Below are 9,810 nucleotides of genomic sequence, written 5' to 3'. Positions count from 1 at the left end.
CTCTAAACCTCGCTTAAGACCCAAATGATGATTGGAGCTGAGGGGATTTTCGAAAGAGGGCCGGTGTACCATGAATTTCTGACGTTGATTATTGTAATAGGAATAGGTATCGAATTCACAGAAACATACTGGTTCATAAGAATATACAGGCTGTTTATTTAGTCACCTGTAATAATTTACGGGCTAAATATATAGGTCATACTGAGCAACTGTTACTATGGGGCCAACCCTAAAATCGCGAAATAAAAAAAATTCTCTTACATAGAAAATGTTAAGGTCAGACAGCCAAAATGTATGATACAGCAAAATTTTTTTTTTCGCGATTTCGGGCTTGATTACATAGTAAAAGTTGCTCAGTATGACCTATCGGATTGGCCAAGGTGCTCATAAAAATCTGAACACGCCTCTATTGTTAAGGCGTTAGAGAGCGTGTTCAGATATTATTGAGCAACTCTGCCACTCCGATATATCTGATAGCGACTGATCAAAGTTACAAACCTGGGGGGCACCGATTTTAGGAATCGATCGAATCTGATAAATAATCGCTAAAGGAGGGTACTGACTAAAAGTAAAATAATATTAAACAAAAAACTACTAATAAAAGAAAAAAATTGTCTTAAAATTTATTTTGTATACTTTTGGATACAACTTTAACAACTCGAATTTATTTCACTAGTTTTCATCTAACACAGATAAATATCTTTAAGGATAGTGTCTATATAGGATAAATAACGATTACCTATAAATAACATTTCTATACCATTCATATATTTGCCTACATTTAATTATCTACTGTTTACAGAAGTGTAAATATACTACAAAAGAATGTTGTATATTGTAAAGATTTTTTTAAACTACTAAATTAATAACAATAATGTTATTGTATATACTTTATTTATATAGAGGCAAAGCCTTAATCACATTCCAAATGTGCTCAATCGAATTGTGTTATTCTTTGCCCAAAAAATATGTTAAAAGAAAATATTGATTTAAAATAATATTTATTTTTAAACGAAATGTCTTCCACAAGTGATTCATGTCAAAAAGGACAATATATACAAAGTTAAAACAGTTAATATTGTACATTCAAGAAAAGTACAAAATATAAAGCGCTGGTTTCCTAGGATAGCAGGGTATAGGGGCCGTAATATTACGGACGCAAAAATAATGTTCCTTCAATCACCGCCCTCTAGGAAACCGCGCCATTTTGTTTACATGGACAACGTTCTAGTGACGTCTTTCACCGCTGTAATTACAGCCGCTATATGACGGCACCGCTATCCTAGGAAACCAGAGCTTTAGGACAGACGCTTTAGGATAATAGTGGTACCTACATTATTGTCGAGGCAGGGAAGTAGGCAGTTGCTGGTTAAATTTTGATTGGCAGCTTGCAAGTCTTTTTAAGTTCATACGAATCTACATAGAGCATTTACAACTTTTTTAGCTAAGTCAAATATAGTTGTTTAAAGTATGCAAAGGAAATACATTAATGTTTTCCCGAGGGTCAACACTTCAACAGTATGGGGTTCTTCAAAAAAGGAGTGTACAGGTTTTTAAAGGGTCGGCAAAGCGCATGTAACACCTCTGGAGGTGCAGGCGTCCATAGACTGCGGTGACTGCTTACCATCAGGCGGGCCGTATGCTTGTTTGCCACCGTCGTGGTATTAAAAAAATTGCAATATTTTTAAACTGTAAAAACAGCAATTATGATTCCTTTCCTGACTCTTTTTATTTTAAAATCCATATTTTATGCATATTTTGATTCAATACTTAACAATTTCACAATCCTCAAAATAATTATTAATGGATTCACCGGAAAGAATTCACCGTAATCTAAAAATTTTCAAAATAATTCTCTAACACCAACTTCACTTTATTTTCACATCTTAGTTACCATCACATTGATTTTTTTTATTCAAACATGTGCGGAAATATTATTCGTAGGGTCGCTTTAATGAAGTGCGACGAAAATTGATTTTCATTATAACATTACCACTATTACCAGGATAGGACGACAAAAAGTTTTCAAGCCACTCGTCACGTGCATCGCCAGTCCAGCTGTTTTTCTGGAATTTATAGTTATTTTTCAATCCATTTTTTGGAAATTATTCAAAATGATGGAGCCATGGGGGATTCGTATAGTGTACTAGCCTGTGAATCAGTTGTTATTTGTTTCTATGTGGTATTTCCGATCATGTTATTTCGATTTGAGAAATACATTATACCTATCATACCCCGACAAAATGGATTGCTAGGCTCGTATCCCTATATTGTCAGTAACTATTTGCCGGTAATCTCTATTTTCCCGGCCGCTATACTTACAAACGCGAGAGTTAAATAGTCCCGTCTTCTTGGTCTTGTGTCATTTCCTTGTGTCACTCATTGAACGCAATATTACATATACTATTATACAATTTAAATACTATTAAGCAACAACCAATAAAATTAAAATCAAGCAAGAAATTTAATGTAAAAGCAGGTCTAACAGGGCCTAATAAATACCGATTTTGGTATTTGTGTGCTCCTATATATTTTCCTTCTGGATCTTAATTTGCGCAATATGATAAACATCTAACATCATAAAATTTTCATAAAAGCTCATAAAATTACTACGACAACGAAGCAGTTATAATTTAATTTTGAGCGATATTCACAACACAAAACATTAAAGTACCTATAGTAACAATCAAAAATAAGTATTGCACCAAATTTAAATATTAAACACCACGTAAAAATACTTTAGATGGGTATTGTAGTACAATAATTGTACAGTCAGCATCAAAAGTAGCATTCTGTAACAGCTTAACAAAAAGTGATGTATTTAATATAGAGCAACAAAGACTGTCACTACTACACTACTACTGTATACTTTCGAGCGTGAATTTTAGAAATTTATATATTTTTGGAAAAGTTATCCGGAATATCAGATACTTTTGGCGCGTTGTTTCATCCGTTACTTTTGATGCTGACTGTACATCTATGTAAGGAACTATGGGGAATAAGTAATACTGACCGGTAAAACAATATTATGTCGCTGTCGTTCCTTTACGTATGACGGATTTCAATTTTCAATCACATCGCGTGGACAAACGCTAAGACGCCATTTTAGAGTCATGCGTATTGAGAGTGTTATTAAGCGAGGTCCAATTACGTATCCTTACGTAATTGAATCTTGCTCAATAAAAGTTTATTCTGAATACGCTAAGTTTTCACGCGAAGTACTAAGTCCAGTAAGGTTGGCCCTCCTAATAGGTGAAAACTTAGCGAATATCTTACCAATAACCAGTACGTCATTTTTCGCACTGATCAAAAGGTTAAATGAAGGTCTCGTGATTTTATACTGATTTATACTTTGATATTATGATATTGCAAAATTTTGGAAGATAATCAATCAATAAGTGACTTCTGAAAACTCAGGCACAATATAAATCTACTTTCGATGCCCTTCTAACTCAAACCTGCATGATTCATTATACTTGTTTAATCCATAAAATGTTTGACCAAATAACATTTCGTCATTTTTCTCTATTAAAACAAACTTATCAGGATAGATATTTCGAAAGGGTCTGGTAAACAGTGGCAAACAGGGCCTACCGTGAAAATAGAAATATCGTTATCTGCATATCATTCATCTATCACTCGAATATGCAAAAGCTATAGAGAGACAAATAACGAAATTTTGATTTTCGCAGTAGGCGAGGGTTGTCTGCTGAGGGACACGGATTTCCATTTTATTTCGAGATTTTTTCTTACATTATGTATCCCGAACAAACGCGAATTTAGAGAATGGATATGTAAAGAGAGTATGTATAAAGATATATTTTTCTGTGACGAAAGGCTGAAAAATGGTTAATGATTTACAGCGTAGAATCCAACTCTATAATGAGACAAAAAAACTTTCGACGAAAAATTGCATAAGATCAAACAATTTTTGGTCAACCTAAGGAATCTTTATCATTCAGGGTATCTCTAAAACCATGATACATAAAGAATCGTGTGGCGCGGGCACGTTGAACACAGGTGCCCCGTTGGCGTCGCAGTACTCCGCGTACGGGACTCGGCGCAACGTGCGGAGGCCGAGGCTCTGACAGATACGCTGGGAGAACGCCCCTGTTGCGTCCACTTTGAACAGCTGAAAAATGTGTTTTTTTTTTAGTTAAAATCGGTAACGTTATCCTACCTTAAATTTCAAGTTAAGTTTTTACTTTCAATAAGTTCAATTTTAATGCATAATAAAATTGATTTGGGGGAACAGTTTTTGTGGGTCCACAACTGGCCGGCACGGTGGCTAACTCTAAGATCATTTCAAATGTGACGTTTGGATTCAGACTGATACTGCCGCAGTAATGCTAGTGCAGTCTGAATTAGAACATCACCTTAGGATAAATTTAAACTGCTGTGCTGGAATTCATTCAAAACTTCCGTTTTCTTTCAAGTTATTTCAGCTTTGCACAGTCTTGGCAGTGAAGTGACTCTTGACGGGCAGAATTCGCAAAGACATATCTCATCTAAAAATATGAATCTAAAGGTAAACAACCAGGATATGACAGTAAATACCTTAAATCCATTATCCTTAGCAATCTCGGTGCTTCTCCTCATCAATTCTTTAGCTAATCCTTGTCCCCTGGCCTGCTCCGACACGGACACTATGCGGCACTCCAGGATTCTGTATAAATACAAAACCTAACTTTGAACCTTAGATATTTGAGTTCTAAATTTTTAATAATCGCAATCTCATGTGATGTCAAGATTCACAAACCCGATTAAACAGATTGTCAAATACGATTATGTTATTGAACAATCGAATCGAATCGTTGACGATCCCAAACTCACAAGCGGTATTGAACCTTTAAGTCTAAGGAGAGACTTTGCCTCCTTGTGTGTGTTCTGTTCTACCGCTTATACAATGGGCTGTGCTCTGAGGAATTGTTTGACATGATGCCAACGGCCACTTTCTATCACCGCACCGCTCGCCGTCGGCAGGGAGTTCATCCTCTACCTTAGAACCTAAATGGTCGCGTACTGTGCGGTTCAAGAGGAATTTCCTCCCGCGGACGCTCCGGCTGTGGAATGAGCTCCCTTTCGAGGTGTATGGTGTTCTTCAAAAAAGGAGTGTACCGGTTTTTAAAGGGTCGGCAACGCGCATGTAACACCTCTGGAGTTGCAGGCGTCCATAGGCTGCGGTGACTGCTTACTATCAGGCGGGCCGTATGCTTGTTTGCCATAAAAAAAAACGTAATTGTCAAAAAATTTGATTGACGCCGCCGTTTTACAATGTCATTGTCTAATTTGTTAGTATGGAAAAAGTTACAAAATTAAAGTACATAGATAGGTACTCTGATTAAAATTACATCAATCATACTTCAATCGAGATTGCTAATGAGAACATTACGTACGTTTCAATTACCATTTCGGGACGTTTTATGCCAAGTACACATATTGGATCAGCATAGGCCAGTGCAACTATACTTAGGATCTCTAACGTATAACCGCGTTCCTTAAGCTCTGGTTACTTATGATAGCGGTGCCGTCATATAGCGGCCGTAATACAGCGGTGAAATTACGTCACTAGAATATTGTCTATGTAAGCAAAATGGTGCAGTTTCCTAGATTTAAGGATTATTATTTTTGCGTCCGTAATATTACGGCCGCTATATGATGCCACCGCTATCCTAGGAAACCAGAGCTTTAGATTGACCTACGTTAGCCCACAAATGTCTACGCGGCATTTTACTCTATCAATAACCGTTTTCACTGATCTTAAGTATACCTGTCGACTTGGAAGCTCTCGAATAGGTTCAGCTCGTGGCTCACATTATACAGGATTGTGAAGATCTTGTTGTATTTCTCGTCCGATGACTGCTGGATCATGTCGATGGACTGCTCAATGTCCCCTGGTCATAAGATGCCGTTCAAGGCCACGCCTAAAACCTGAAAGATAAGAAATATATATGTAATTGAGGGCTTCTGAATTTTGGTAATGTAGTAGTAGTACAGCCTGCATCATAAAACAAAGCGCCAAAAGTTTCTGCTACCTTGGAATACGTTTCCAACTAGAGCAAAATCTCTACAGTCCGCTTTCAAAAGTACCTATCTGTTATACAGTGGAACCTCGATGGTCCGGTACGTCCAGTAATCCGGCATTAAAATAGAGGTGCAAGTGATCATTATATGTCCAAGTTTACTAGGGTAACGGCGGCTATTAACGCGGGTATCAAAATCGACGTCTAACACCGCGGTGTTTACAAATACGCATTTTGCAAGCAAACAGATCTATTCCCTAAGAAATAAAGCATACACAAAACAAGCTCATTCATTGGTCTATCGTGCCCATTAGTGTGTATTTGTGTGAGTGTAACAAAAAACTCGCGATTCGTCAGTTTGTGCGACGGCGGCGCAAGAACCGGTTGTTCCATACAGACGCGTGACACCTCAGGTAAGAGCACTCCAATTTTACTTAGTGTTTTACGTAATAGTTATGGCAAATAAACTAGTGCAATGCCTTTTAAGAGGTTGTGTATTGTTTTCTACACGATTTTGAATTACTTTTAACTTAGTTTTTGACCGGGAAATACGTTTGAAATTGAAAATAAAATACAGCGGTGATAGACGCCAATTACTTCTGTGGTAAGTAATTCCGTGGTATGCCACGGTAATAGAAAAAATGGTAGTTTTGTTATTTACTCTTTAGTTTTGCTACAAATTATCAATTTTATAATTTCTTTTATTTATTCCAATCTTGATCTATTCACGCTATACCACGGAAATAGCTCTTTAACTATTTCCGTGGTATGGAAAGTATTCAACTAACCCTTAATTTTTAACAAAAACTTCAGCACCGATTTCCTTGGTTCTATGGGAACCCTTAATCTGTCAACTTTTTTTTATTTTGAGTTAAAACCTAAAATTTACTTGCCAGTTATGTGATTTTGTCTTTACAAGAAGCTTGTAATATACGTGTTTGATTTGATTTGAAAAACCATCTGTGTTTTATTCTTTTTATGGGTCGGAATTAGGTTTAATTAAACTCCAAATTAAGCCTATTACCGATGGTATGATCAGATTACCCTCGGTAATAGAATGTATAGAAATCTATTACCGACCTAGAGAAATATCGAATGGGTCGGTAATAGGCTCTTAAAGAGTTATCTATTACCGAGTGACTATTTGGTATTGTATTGAAATATCGCATTTAGGGTACCGCAAGTACAGATTTCGTTGATAAAATTTAGACTTGAGTTATCATTATCAGATTTAAATTCTTCTGTTTTCTGATTCAGTTATTACTCTGACAAGGAAGGGTACCCAACTGCCGGACAATTCCGATAAAAAAATTTTTTTATATAATTTATTTATACAGTAGTCCAAAATCTCAGACATGATTTTTTTTTAGCTATAAGAATCAGCAATAAGAAAAGTACTGTGATTTGTTAATTATAAACGGGTAAAGTATAACACATAATATGTGAGACACTTTATTTAACTTAATTACCTTATCAAAAACATTAGAATTAAAAATTTTCATGTTTTTATATATAGTCAAAATATTATAAGGTGTACGTTTACCATTTCACTGTGGTAAACTTTCACTCAGGTGGTAAACGTCCAGCTTATAAAATGTCGACTATAATTTACGCTGTACCTTATGAGAAAATGTTACTTACTTGTTTTTTTTGTGCAGCTAATTATGTCAGTAAGACAAATTCTTATCAATCTTTATAGCATTTTAAAATTACTTTATTTAATAACAGGCAGGCGTATTTGTCATATACGTCCTTAGTAAAACTTTACTAACAATATTTTTTGTTGTTTTACATGTAAAACATTCAACTTATAACTTGTTATACAGGTACTCGTGGGTACTTGGTAAGTTAACTATTTAATAGTATTAGATTGTGCCAAAGTGTAATTATAATCACTTCGAATATATCTCTTATTTTTAAACATACTCCTATAGTTTTATTTCCAAACACAAAAATAATATACAGAACCCACGTCGTTATTATTGTTTTAACCCTCGGTATTAGGTTTCGAATTTTGAGTTTGGTTTCTATTAACGAGTGCAGAAAAATCATGCCAATTGTACCCTCGGTAATGAAAGCTCAATTCACGATAATAGAATCACAGCCTGTCCCTTGCCACGGTAATAGAAGATTTGGTCATTTTGGCTTCAAAAAATATTTTAATACATATAATAACCCAAAATGAATCCAAAAACGTGTGAAACGGAAAGTTCATTAAATGCTCTGATGAAAAAAAAAATCCTGGCTGTTAGACAGCATTGATACCCTTAATTTTTGGATCTCTTTTGAAAAGTTCCTTAACTACCACGGTAATAGGTGCCTTTACCTTACCTACGCTTACATTATCACACTACGTCCTCTATAAAAGTGACTAAAAACCAAATAACGGTCGAATTTTCTTTGAACTTTTATTATAATATAGATACGACATACTTAATAACATATCAAAATATATATATGCAGATTTGCTCTAATTTCCGGTAATTCGAATTTTCCACAAATACGACTCTCTTGTGTCAGCGTTAGTGCCGGATTCACGGGATTGTACTGTAGTCTAATTCTTATTTAATTAGATACATCTCTATTTATTAAGCTGTTAGAGAATGAGATGATGGTACTTTTGACTGACTACTTTTGATGCTGACTATATCTACTGCTGGACCTCTACCGAGTAACCGGAAATGCTGCTATGGAAACCCAAATACAATTTGTTAACAATGCGAACCCACGAAAGTTTAAAATATTGGAACAGATGCCCATCATAATGCAGTGTAGGTATTACATATGTTTCTATTTATGGGATAATTAGAATAAAAGGAGCTCATCTGCGAAGAAACTCTTGTTTAAACCTATCGTGTCACCATCAACAGCGGCCATCGACAGTCCATCGACGATGGTAGCGACACAGAGCCGCTTGAGCGCGGCATGAGGCTGCCTCAGCTGACACAGCCCTACTACCTTAGTGAGCGGCTCATCTGCTTAGAAACTCTTGTTTAGACCTACTGTGTCACCATCTACAGCAGCTAACGACAATCCATCAGCAATGGTAGCGACACAGAGCCGAGCCGCTCAAGCACGGCTTGAGGCTGCCCCCGCTGACACAGACCTACCGCCTTATTGAGCGCCTCATCTGCGAAGAAACTCTTATTTGAACCCAACGTGTCACCATCAACAGCGGCCACCGAGAGTCCATCGGCGATGGTAGCGACAAAGAGGCGCTCCAGCGCTGCATGAGGCTGCCCCAGCTGACACAGCCCTACCGCCTTATTGAGCGGCTCATCTACGCAGAAACTCATGTTTGAATCTACCGTGTCACCATCAACAGCGGCCACCGACAGTCCATCGGCGATGGTAGCGACACAGAGCCGCTCGAGCGCGGCATGAGGCTGCCCTCGCTGACACAGCCCTACCGCCTTATTGAGCGGCTCATCTGCGAAGAAACTCTCGCGCAGGTGCTTGAGCACGCCGTCGCGCATGTCCGGGGTTATTGTCACGAAGCGCGCCATCTCTGAAATTTCATGGGAACTGTTCTGAATTTGTAAAAGAGACAAACTGGAGCGCTATGTGAGTGGTTGGCAATAGTTATTTGTGTCCCAAGGGAGAAAAAGTAGGAAATTGCGTGCCGCGTGTAAAATTGTTACCCGAGCCGAAGGCGAGGGTGGCAAACACGCGGGATGGAATGTCCTACGTTTCCTCCCGTGGTGCGCATACTATTTTTCTGCTCGACGGAAGCGGAAAGCGGCAACTTCGTTTAGCGCAGTGGGAGCAAAGTTGACGTTTTCCGCCC

At 37.4% G+C, this 9,810-nt stretch overlaps 1 pseudogene; it reads right to left on the bottom strand.

Annotated features, from left to right (window-relative positions):
• Positions 1 to 598: 598 nt before the first annotated feature.
• LOC133525997 (uncharacterized) lies at positions 599 to 9,788 on the bottom strand (annotated as a pseudogene).
• Between the last annotated feature and the right edge of the window lie 22 nt (positions 9,789 to 9,810).

The sequence above is a fragment of the Cydia pomonella genome, chromosome 15, assembly GCF_033807575.1.
Source record: "Cydia pomonella isolate Wapato2018A chromosome 15, ilCydPomo1, whole genome shotgun sequence".
NCBI lineage: Eukaryota > Metazoa > Arthropoda > Insecta > Lepidoptera > Tortricidae > Cydia > Cydia pomonella.
Note: the sequence above shows the minus strand (reverse complement) of the source record. Positions and strands in the feature narration are given on the sequence as shown.